The sequence below is a fragment of the Mus caroli genome, unplaced genomic scaffold, assembly GCF_978045245.1.
Source record: "Mus caroli unplaced genomic scaffold, Mus_caroli_1 scaffold_3, whole genome shotgun sequence".
Taxonomy (NCBI): Eukaryota; Metazoa; Chordata; class Mammalia; order Rodentia; family Muridae; genus Mus; species Mus caroli.
The window spans coordinates 41,684,980-41,697,224 of NW_028227258.1; the positions used below are offsets into that span (position 1 = coordinate 41,684,980).

At 38.6% G+C, this 12,245-nt stretch overlaps 1 long non-coding RNA gene across 1 annotated transcript in view; it reads right to left on the reverse strand.

Moving 5' to 3' along the window:
• Positions 1-397: 397 nt before the first annotated feature.
• The window catches only part of LOC147005463 (uncharacterized), an 83,435-nt gene continuing 71,587 nt past the window's right edge, over positions 398-12,245 (reverse strand). Inside the window, exons 2-3 of the long non-coding RNA XR_015046675.1 lie at positions 1,051-4,092; positions 398-817 (exon numbers count right to left, since the gene is read on the reverse strand). This is a non-coding gene — a long non-coding RNA (uncharacterized LOC147005463). The remainder of the gene's footprint in view (positions 818-1,050; positions 4,093-12,245) is intronic.

Sequence of the window (12,245 nt, forward strand, 5' to 3'; positions counted from 1 at the left end):
AGAAGGATCAGAAGAATAATCTCTGTGGAAACAACCTAGATGAAAGAGGCTTTAGCTGGGCAGGGAAGTGGGTGATTTACTGATGGTTTCCGTCTTCACTTAAAATCCTGATTTCCAGCAGAGCTTACCTGTAACGCTTCACATTGTACACACTGACTGCCATCATAATAGAAACAGTGGCCTCTGGCTTAGACTATTCTATTAGAACTTCCTGGACAGCAGTGGGAACAAGTGGTACTAGATCTCAGACTAACTTACTAAAAAGTAAGAACTGAAGCCGTGGATTTACTCCAATTCTGAAGACATACCAAGAATAGAGCAAGAGGTAGGTGTGTCTGTGTGTGTGTGTGCACGCACGCACGCGTGTGCGTGTTTGTGCATGTATGTGTTTCGATGGTTAATTTCAGTCAACTTTCTATAAACTACAGGTATATGGGAAGAGAGAACCTCGAGTGAGAAATCAGTTCAACCAGAACTCTTTTAGGAATGTCTGTGGAAGAGGGACATTTTCTTGATGGATGACTGATATAAGAGGGTACATTCGGGTCGTGGTGGGCAGTGCCACCCACAGAAGTTGATCTTGGGTCTTGTAAGAAAGCAAGCTGAGCAAGCGATGGACCAGCACAGGGGGAAGAAAGCCTGGATTTGCCTAATTTAGAACTGTCAGTTGTGATGGTCTAAATTATCTTGGCTGTGTGTGGTCCACTGCTCAGGTGTCATGGGGCATGACGTTGGGGAATTTCTCCACAGTCTCTGCTTCCGGTTTTGCTTCCAGGTTTCTGTTTGAGTTTCTGTACTGAATTCTTTCAATGATGAACTACAGCATGGGAGTAAAAGACAAATAAACCATTTCCTTTCAAGTTGCTTTTCTTCAGTGTTTTATTAGAACATCAGAAACTAAACTGGAATTTGTGTCTATGTATGTATACACATAGAATATAAATGTATTCTAATTGAATGCATATATACATATATGAATTTAATAGACAATTTAGTAATTGCATGTTGCCTTTAGAACTTTCTAATAATACTTAGAGGAAAACATCTCACCTGTAAAATCATCTGTAAAATTATTTTTACAAAATCCCCTTCCCCTGGAATTGCGATGAACTAATTGAAATGCTTTCTAGTGCATTAGAATTGCAAAAGTGTTCACAGTTCTGTAGAACACGCTGAATTAAATTACAAGAGTTATGAGATTGATGTTTGCGACATACAGGAAACATGAAATATACTATCTATTGAAAGGCCTGCAGAATTTTTTCCAGAGAGAACTGTCATTCTGTTTCTTTTCCAATAAAGGAGGAAGACTGATAAAGGTAGGAAATGTTGACAACCTCCAGCCGTTTGATGCTGAAGTAACACAGGAGAAATGAAGCTCTGATTTGCCTAATTTGGAATTGTCAGTCGAGATGCTCTAAATTACCTCTGCTCTGTGTGGTCCACTGTTGGGTTGTCATGGGGCATGAGGTTAGGGTGATGATGCACACAGTCAGTTCTTGTTAAGTCGTAGGAAGGAGCTCCAAGACTCCTGCCAAGAAGACATACACAGCAGAGAGGAGGGAGCAGGGGTTCAGGCTCTGGATTGCCTAAAAAAGATCATCTTCCAAGCCACTGTATATTCATGTCTCCTGCATAGGCTGTACCATTCCCACTATGCAGCGTAACAACTTGAATCACGTCTTCAGAGATGAGGTGCCTCTCCATTCTACCTTGAAAATCAATTCCATAGCAGGAACATTATTTCAGAATTAATCAAATTATGATAAAGTCTCAGAAACCAATTTACACGCTCTTTCTCCTGACTCCCTCTCTCTCCTTTCTACTGTTATTGCAGGGCATTTGCAAGTTTGCTTAGTGTAATGGTTTATATCAACCTGATTAAAAAAAAATCTTGAATCACCTGGGAGATTAGCCTGTGGATGTACCCTTGGGGGATTACCTTGATTAAGTTAACTAACATGTAAATCCCCACTGTCTGTGGGTGGCCCCAGTCCTAGGCAGAGGGTCTTAGAGACAGTGAGCTTGGCACTAGTGTGCACACACTCATTGTTCTCTTCTGAATGTAAATGTGATGCACTCAGCTCCTTCAGGTTCCTGCTGCCTCACTTCCCTATCATGCTGGGCTAGGCTTGGACTGTGAGCTGTCAGAAGGCATTTATTGCCTAAAGAAGCTTTGAGTGAGATATTTTACAACAGCAACAGGACGAGACACAGAACCACTTAGTGTGGCATCTTACCCTGTTTTTGATGTGGTACTTCCTCTTCAAATTTTAAAGCTTGTTTTCCAACAAATCTCTTTGCTTCCACATTTCTCACGGCTTCCATACACTCACCTTTATTTTTTCCTTTTTTTTTCTCTTACCTGTCACACAAACTCTCAGACCTCCATTCTGGTTCATCAGCATTGAGCACTAAATAGAATCCCTGTTACTAAAATAAGACAGGTTCACATTTTAAGAATGATTCATCCCAAGGATAGCAGAGTTTCAACAGCTGGAGATGGAGATAAAGTCTTACTTGCCAAATATTGGACAAATGCTTGATGAATTTTTTTAAAGAAAAAAAAAATCCCTAAAACCATAGACTATAGGAGAAGTAAATACAAAGGTCTGGCCAGAAAGTTGATACCTAAGACAGAAATGATCCAGTTGCATTTGCAGCTAATGAAAATAGAGAGGAAAGGAACTGGGTGAGAGAGAAGATGGGCAGGGGAATGGGGAGAGGTCAGGATCAGCTGTTGGGAGAGACAGGGCAGAGGGCCAGGAGGACAGGAGAATGAATGGAAATCTACAGATGTCAGAGGTGGGGGCGAGAGGGATCTCTACAATACACAGAGACCTAGGATGCTGGAGGCTCCCAGGAGCCAATGCTGGTGCTCTTACCCAAGATGCCTAAGAGTGGGGACATGAAACCAGAAGAGACCACCTTCTGTAGCCAGCCAGGAGCCCCAGTGAAAGGATAAGGACACCAACCCACCCACACAACTTCCTACCCCAAATGTCTTCTGTCTAAATGAAATGCAAGGACAAAGATGGAGTAGAGAGTGAAGGAATGGCCAACCAATATCCAGCAGACCCAACTTTAGATCCATCTCATAGGGAAGCACCAATCCCTGACACTCATTATGCTTACAGGTAGGACCTTAGCATTACAGTCTTCTAAGAGGCTGTACCCAGCAACTGACTGAAACAGATGCAGATAGCCATAGCCAAACATTGAAGGGAGGTTGGGGACTCCTATGGAAGAGTTGGGGAAGGATTGAAGGCCCTTAAGGGGAGGGGAACTCCAAGAAGACCAACAGAGTCAACAAATGGACCCTCAGCTCTCAGAGACTGAGCCACCACAAAAAGCATACATCGGCTGGACCAAGACCACCCCCCCTCCCCGCCAGGGGCCTTTTGTAACTCCAGAGGGAGAATATGTCCCCAACCTTGCAGAGAGTTGATGCACCAAGGTGAGGTGATACCCAGGGGCCCCCATCATCTCAGAGAAGAAAGAGAGAAGAGTGGGACTCTGTAAGAGGAAGACTGGGAGGGGGGACAGAATTGGGATGTAAAAAAATAAATGTTTTAAAAACTTAATAATCTGGAAAAAAGTATATTTGATGAGGGTGAGGCAAACTCTAATCTACTGGAAATAGATTTTCTGAAAGAAGTGACAAGTTTTTGGGTTTTTTGTTTTGTTTTCTGTTTTTTTGTTTTTTCATAGAAGAAGAAACAATTGGGTGTGGATACTTGCTTTACATAACATAGGATAGGCTGAGAATTTTAATTTTTGTTAAAATAATGAAAATACAGATAGGTACTATTCACCATGACCATAGACTAAATAAACAGCCAACATGTAATTATTATTTTTTGAAGTAATCTTTTATGTATTTAGCTTAAAAAATAAGAGAAGCAATTCTGTGATGTAGTTTATCTGGGCAGTCTGTTAGGGAAGAACTCATGAAAACATACCTGTGGTGAACACAGAAGCAGGCTTGCATTGTCCTAGAGCAAGGGAGGGCTTCAATAACCCCACTGCTAATGTCTTCAAATGGCTCAACTGAAATACGTGGACATCCAGCAAAATTACTCGCTCACACTTCTGCAGAAAAGTGAAAGTAGAAATTAAATAATTTTAAAATAAAATGAAGCTCACTGTTTATTTTCTTCCCATGTAAAGACAAAATATGTGCTGTGAAATTCCTCATTTCCAATGGACAGTTCCTATTGTGAAGGTGTTAAAAATTATCTTACCTTTTGTTTGATGAATCTTTTAATGGATCTGTGTAAAATGGGTGAGATCCTGACTTCCAGTTGAGATTATTACTTTTATTCTATAGTAGAGAGGAAGTAGCCAGTTAGCTTAGTTGGCTATAGCTTGGTAATGTTACAATAGTGTATTCCAAAATTTGGAAGAGTCATACAGAATGGTGGCCAAGAATTTTATTTTGCCCTATTATATTTTCCACTATATCCAGGCAAATAAAGATAAAGAGGTAGAAAACAGAGCTAGCTCAGAAGACTGAAATTCAAATAAAATTAAAGCAGCAGTATAAACCTCGGAGTCAGCAAACGAAGGCAGGAGAGAATTCAATTTTAAGTAGCAGTCCATTGTAGTTGGACGGCAAGCATCATTTGTAAGCCATGCATTAGGCTACAGAAAGAAGCATATAACAAAGTCTATGTCCAGTGTCTCCACATCCCCTGGAACAATGGAAGCAAACAGTAAGTTTATGATGTGCTTTGAGCTGGGAAAGGGGTCCTGGTGAGAAAAATCATTGACTTAAAGATCGACAAAATCCTTTCTAAAAATTATTTTATTTATTTGCATTACAAATGTCCCCCCTTGTAGTCCCCCTTCCCAGGGTTCTTCCCGTCACTCCCCCTTCTATTTGTCTCTTAACTTTTCTAATACTTAGGAAGAAGTGATAATGGGGTGAATTTTGCCTCAAAAAAAGAAAGTAAATCTATTGAGCACAGGAGCTCTGGTTTTCAAACGCTTTCCGCTGTTGTTGTAGTGAACGCTAACATCAGTCTGTCAGAAGTGCAGCTTGAGGATGAGATGGTCGCATCTGGCTTTGCCTGGGAAATTAAAGGATTTGACTCTTCTGCGTAGCACACCACTCTGCTGGCAAGCCAGCTTCTCCTCTTCAAAAATGTAATATTACTGTAAATATAACAGTTCGAAACAGCAACTGAGAGCATTTTTTTAACCTTCCCCCAGTTGAAAGTAACAAATCTATTTTTACCTAAAATTTTGGGCTGAAAAATGTCTAATTTTTTTTCATAATTCTAGGGAATGATTTATTTATTTATTTATTTATTTATTTATTTATTTACCAGTAAAGTAACAAGGCATTTTAAAAGCATAGAATAATTTGTTTTATCTGCAAGAAATACATCACTGATGAAGATTAAATCTAAACATGTTCTTGTTTAAACAGATTGTAAAGCAGATGTCGTGAGAAAGCTAAATAAATAATAAATACAAGAGGAGTCAGTATTACTCAGAGTGAAAATGAAAACCCTAATAATGACAGTGTTGTGAACAAAACATTTGAAGAAGATGCAGGATGCAGAAGATGCAGGATGCAGAAAGTGCTTGTGGTTGAAAATTCTCATTTTATCATACATTCTGTAGGATGTATTTTATTGCAAACTTAAAAATCTAGTATCATGAATGTAAAGCATGGTAGGATTTTGAGGTGTTACAACAATTATCTTGTAGCATAAACATCCACTTTAAATGTCCCCAATATATTATGAAGATGTTATATTTAATGAACTTAGGTTCTTGAGTATAGATGACTAATTTCTCCCAGCTAACTTAATTTGGCTGTATGAACTAGCCATTTAACTAATAAACATTTATTTTTATCTTGATCATTTTCTTTTTACATATAGTCCAATTTCCAGAAAGCAGTCGAGAGTGTTTAAACTGATCATTTTTATGGAATGCATGGTGTGTCGTGAGCAACATAAACAAATACATTAATTGCCTTATCATAGTTTGATCTGACAGATGGGTCCCCAGGCACAGAGCCTAACCTTTTATTTTGACACCTGCCACGTCTTGCCAGCACTGACCCTTTTTCTTTGCCAGAGTGTCGCTGTGTGGTTCACCATGGTTGCATTAATCTCCAGGTTTTAGAAGGCATAATATTGGAGTCCTTCTGAGAATCACAACCATCAGTCAGCTGATACTACAACAGAAAGTATTTCACAGATCCATCCAACATCCGCTCTTGCCTGCGATTCAAACACATTTTCTCTTTTCCCAGTGACCTACTGGCTCAATAAGATTACACTGAGCTCCTTTCAATCTCAGACCCCATATTGTTAACATGCGACAGGAACCATTCAATTTAGTCATTTAAAAGTCAGAATTTATTGGAGAAAAAAATGTTTAAAGAAACTATGCTTTGACTTTTATGCTGAACGATACTTTTTGCCAACAAAAAAAAAGTTCTGTTTTACTGTGGCTAAAGAGTTAAAAAACAAAAGGATCACTTAACATTTCAAAAGGAAAAGAACCCATCGAGGCAATAATCATGTGTTGTGATTCATAATACACACAATCTCCCATTTGCACCTTTGGTTTCTGGGGTGATTCCAGAAGCTGCTGTCACATGATATGTGTCCTGGTTAGCACAGCTAAAAGCACCTGTCTGGTCCATTAAAGATCGAGGTTCGGTTCTAAAGAGTTTCAGAAATCAGTGAACATACAGAGGGGAGGTGAATTATGAGAACACATCCATTATTGGGGTAATTTGGTGTAGATTTCAAGGGATTGTCTCCTTGAGCAAAAGCAGACTATAATGAATTAGAGAAAAAGCTGTCATCAATCTTTGAGGGGAGGAAGTTAGAACAAAGAAACAGAAAACTAGATATGTAGATAAGAGAAAGGTCTTCAGAAGCATATAGATTGTTCTACTAGCTCAGACCAGTTCGGTTTAAAATGCCACTGTCGAAATGTGCAATTTGTCTTTCCTGGTGGCATCTGCTAGTTCTCGAATAAGCTTATTTGATAAAATGTAAAAAGCCTGGGTCTAAGACTTGGTTAAGCTAAGTTTCTTAATAATTTAGAGGCCCATTTATGCCAGCCAGAATATATATGTACACTGAAAGAAGTATGGGATCTATATCTTACAACAGTGAAAGAAAATGCTGTTTCATGCCTGGGGCTAAGGGGTATTGGAATCAAGGTAATTATAGAGCGATGGCAGCTTCATGCACCTCTGCAACATCAGCAGCTCTTTAATCTTTGCTGATCCCTTATTAATATGACTCAGCTCTGCTGCACATATTCCTCTTTCTGCCCTGATTCAGCTTTCACAGGATTCTCTGATGTTCTGATGACTCTGATTTCTTCATATATTAAATCTAAACCCAGATACAAAGCAACAACAACAGCAACAACAAATGACATGCCCAGTTCAAGTTTTAAAGCATGGTTGCAATGTTCATAGGTGACTATCCACACTGTAGCCTCTGGGTAGAGGGCCAGAGACAGTATGTACGTAAACATGACAACTTGGTTGGTATAAATTCCTAATGATGGTGAACCTCTTAGTTAAGATATGTCATAGTGGATTTGAACTATACTCAGAGTTGGAAGTGGCCAGGTGTTGCTCAGTACCCACTGAACAGTAAACACACTGAAGATTAGAATTGAGGAAACCTTCCAGCTCTTTGCTGAGAACATTTGATAGTTACTGAATCTAACAATCATGATTTGATACTTTTGTTTGCCAAATTTGTTCCTTAAATTTTTATAATAACTCAGTTATTTCTATTAATGTTTCAAAAGAGGGGTGATGATTGCAAGCATATTAGTGGTAGGTAAGAAACCAGAATTTCCTGCCATTGAAAGACCCGGACTGTTTTCTCCGGCCCTTCTAGCTGATTAGTATATAAAGATCATAAAGATCAGATCTCTATCACCAAATTATAAAAATCAAATAAAGACATATAAGGATCAAATCTCTATGACCAAATTATAATTCTCTGAAAACTGGGATTCCTCTTCAGAAAGCAGACACTGTATTGGCAGCAACTGGACAGCTCATATAGAATAAGAATCAAAGTACAATGCATTTTGTAGACTAGTAGCAGGCTAATCTAAATTAAGTTATCATATTTTCTTTTTTTTTTTTTTTTTTTACAAACCACTCTTGGGGATTTCCCAGATAACTTACTGGATAAAGTATTTGCTGTGCAAACTTGAGGACCTGGGTTTGGATGTTCAGATGCCTTGAGAAAGCAGACACAATACTGTGGGTCTATAATAGCACTGTGTGATAGACCAATAGACAACAGATTCCTTGGAAGCTGGTGTTTCAGCCAGCCTGGCATAGTCACGGAAAAGACAACAAAGAGGCCCTGTCTCAAGGTGGAGGCAGTGGATCAATATCTGCCATTGTCCTTTGATCTCTTTTCTCATGGCATTCACACATAGTAACACATACATTTACACACACACACACACACACAGAGGCATACATAAACACACTATCATTAAGATTAAGATAAAGATAGTTATCTATCATCTATCTATCTATCTATCTATCTATCTATCTATCTATCTATCTATCTATCTTCTATAGTCTCCCTAACACATGGAAAATCAATTGTATAAACAACATTCTCATAATAGTTATATGTATCTAAATATCATCCATAATGTTATGGATTCTTCTTGTGATTTGACAGCATACATCATATTGGTTTTTTCTATTGTATTTGCTATTTTTTTTTGAAAACAGCAATTAGACACTAAATTTACAAAGATTGCCCCAGGAAACAATCTTTGAGGCTTGCAGCTAAGTTAACTGTGAATGTTAAATAAAAATATTTAAGCCAAAGGATACTTTAAGAACTACGAAGAGGAAGTCCATAGTCATTAAATTAATGAAATGCTAAAGGCTAAAGATATCCAAAAGGAGTAGAGAGGGTTTCGTGATGTGCTGTTGAGAGAAGCTGCACATTGCAGGTGGAATCCATGCAGCGTTTAGAACAAGAGATGATACTGGGAAAGGGGGGAGGAGGAACTACCTTATTTCTGACTGAAGAAATCCTCCAATGAAAATCATAGGTAGGTTCAAGCCATTTGTGTATTTGTGTGCATTGATACATGCCTATAGAAATAGGAGAAATTAAAGGCAGCCAGAAAACAAATCAATAAAGTTTAAAAGTCTGAAACTAAAAATGGAAACTATAGAAGATTTTTGTAGTTTTCAGCACTTATTGAGTAATATTAGATTATACAAATGTGGACATCTCGAAATAGAATTGCAGGACCAGCAGGCTGGTTCATCAGCTAAAGGCAGGTTTATGTCACTCAGGATAAAGTCCTGAGTTTGACTCCTGGAACCTATTCATTAAAGGAGATAACCGATTCCTGCCGTTTTCCTTTAACTTCCAATATGCATTCTATGTTATTCACAGGCCTGTATACATAGACCTTCACACCTACACACATGCCAGACATGCACACAGGCATCCACAAACTGCATAAATGCAGAGCATAAAATAGGACTGCTTTTACAATATATCACTTTTTGTCAGGTTCACCAAAGGCACATTACAGAAGTAAAGTGCTCAAAAACGTATTCCTTCCAAATTCAATGCCATACAACATGTTAATTAAAATTTCTTAAACCTCAGACACATTTCCAGGAATAAAAATCACTATTTAAACAATATTACCATGCTTTCCTGTGACCATCTGGCATCTCGGTTTAGTGCAGAGAACAAACAAACTAAATGGCAAGAGAATTGCTTCCTTAATAAACAACATTATAATCGCAACAGTTTTATTAATCTGCGATACAGAGACACTAATTAAATTACAGAATTCTCACAGAGCGTTAAAAAGATTGCACTACTGTATATACGGTACCTTACATAAAAATCTAGTTGGTAGCAACATCACCCATTACTTTATGAATTCTCAGCTACACTATTTTTAATAATGAAACATAGTGATTCCAATATAAGTCCGTTGTCTTTTTAGCATTCAACTGTGATGCAGAATGAAAGTGCAAAGTGGTGGTAAAAATTTTCCAAATGTGTGAAGTTGTTTTCCAGATAAGATTGAAATCAATGATCTAATTATTCTAGAAGCTGATGAAGCATGCAAGTCTAACGAGGTCACTGTGTGGCATGCTAAGCAAGAGCGGTGTGGAGCCTCAAACACATAGGGTGCAAATGATCCCAGTTCTGTGCTTCAGGATAGTAGTGAAGTCAGAACAGCCACTCCACACAGCCATCTTCCTGAATACAAAGTGAAACTGAAAATGAGAGATACCGAAGCTCTTAGTTGTCTCCATATAATTGGAATACAAGATATGTGTCAAATTCGCTTGAAAAAGCAAGCAAGCAAACAAACAAAAAACCAAAAAACCAAAAAACCAAAAAACCAAAAACAAAAACAAAAACAAAACAAAATCAAAACAAAACAACAAAAAATCCTCTCAGTTGCTGAAAGTGGGCAAGGGGCAATAACACATATTAAAGTTACCAAGCAAGACAGGGTTATGTGGGACTAATTAAAATGCACAGAAGTGGCTTATGGTTTCCTGTGAAGTTTTTCTTAGTCTAGGTTCGATGAGAAGGTGTTCTTAAAACACTTAGAGATGGATCACAGGGCCCCCAATGGAGGAGCTAGAGAAAGTATCCAAGGAGATAAAGAGATCAGCAACCCTGTAGGTGCAACAACATTATGAACTAACCAGTACCCTGGAGCTCTTGACTCTAGCTGCATATGTATCAAAAGATGGCCTAGTCGGCCATCACTGGAAAGAGAGGCCCATTGGACTTGCAAACTTTATATGCCCCAGTACAGGGGAAAGCCAGGGCCAAAAAGTGGGAGTGGGTGGGTAGGGGAGTGGGTAGGAGAGTATGGGGGACTTTTGGGATAGCATTGGAAATGTAATTGAGGAAAATACGTAATTAAAAAATATTTTTAAAAAAACACTTAGAAAAAACACAACACACGTGTGACTTATTGCAGCTTACTTCCCTGGGCTTTAAAGTTTGTGATTTTCCTTTCAATGTGTTCTCTAGTTAGCTGTCCTTTGTATCATCGTCTGGTGCTTCAGTTATCAGGACTATAGTTCTACTAATTGAATCTGTAACTGTATTGGACTGGTGGTTGATGTTCGAGCACCTTACACTTGCTTTAACATTTGTAGTATTTTTGTAGATGTTTCCTCCTGACATGCCTGTAAGTAAGTAAATTTGCTTCTCATTTGATGACTTCTATACAACAATCACACAAGTCATTAGTCTTGTTTTCTTTAACTGTGAATGACCTATCAACCTATGCCCCGATTTCAGTTTTATGCTGAGGAAAGCCCTATGAGTTGGGGCCATTTAAGGGTTCATAAAGAAAAGGCTGGGAAGGTCATTTTTCAGTACCCAGCTAACTTCTCTAAAATAAAAATAAAAATTATCTAAAATAAAAATAAACAAACAAAAAAGATATTATTTAATCTAGTGCATCCCAAACCAAACAAAAACCCAGTCCTCCCCACAATCTCCTGTACATGGGAAGAGGCAATCCACTCGTTTACCCCATAAGAAAAGACACACTGGCTCAATTGATTTATGGTCATTTCTAGTCATCCTTGACTTTTCTTCCTTTACATTTGTTTATTTATATACTTAGGATGCCCTGCAGAGGTTAGAAGATAACTTTTAAGAGTTCTTCCTTTTCCCCATGGGGGTTACACTCACTCAGACCCTTTGATTTTGACGGCAAGCAACTTTGTCCAATGAGCCGTCTTGTGTGCCCAGCACTGTTCATTATTTTTAATGTTTGTGTTTCTTTAAATATTAGTCATCTCCTTTGCCTATGCTCACCTCTCCTGCTTGTTCAATTTAGCTTCCTGACTCTCAATGTTTTTGTTGAAAGTTCTTTAGATATCAAACTCAGGGTCTTTGAGCCTAGGCATTATCAATCAACTCCATCTTAAGCTCGGTCGTCCTTATTATGTCTTTCTAACACCACCTTTCTGTTTTGTTCGGGACCACACACCTTTCCTGAGGATTGGTTTGCCCCCTTTCCTTATTCCACAGAGGAAACGCCTTTCTGGCAAAGCTCAGCTCTTCTCTTCGCCAGGCATTTCCTAAAGCATGGCCTTCACACCAAGCTGCTTCCAGCTCCTTGCTGCCTAAACCCCTGCACTTCAAACTCCACACATACCGATGCTTTTCGGCACAAGCTTTCCCAGTCCTTCCTTTCATTTGTGA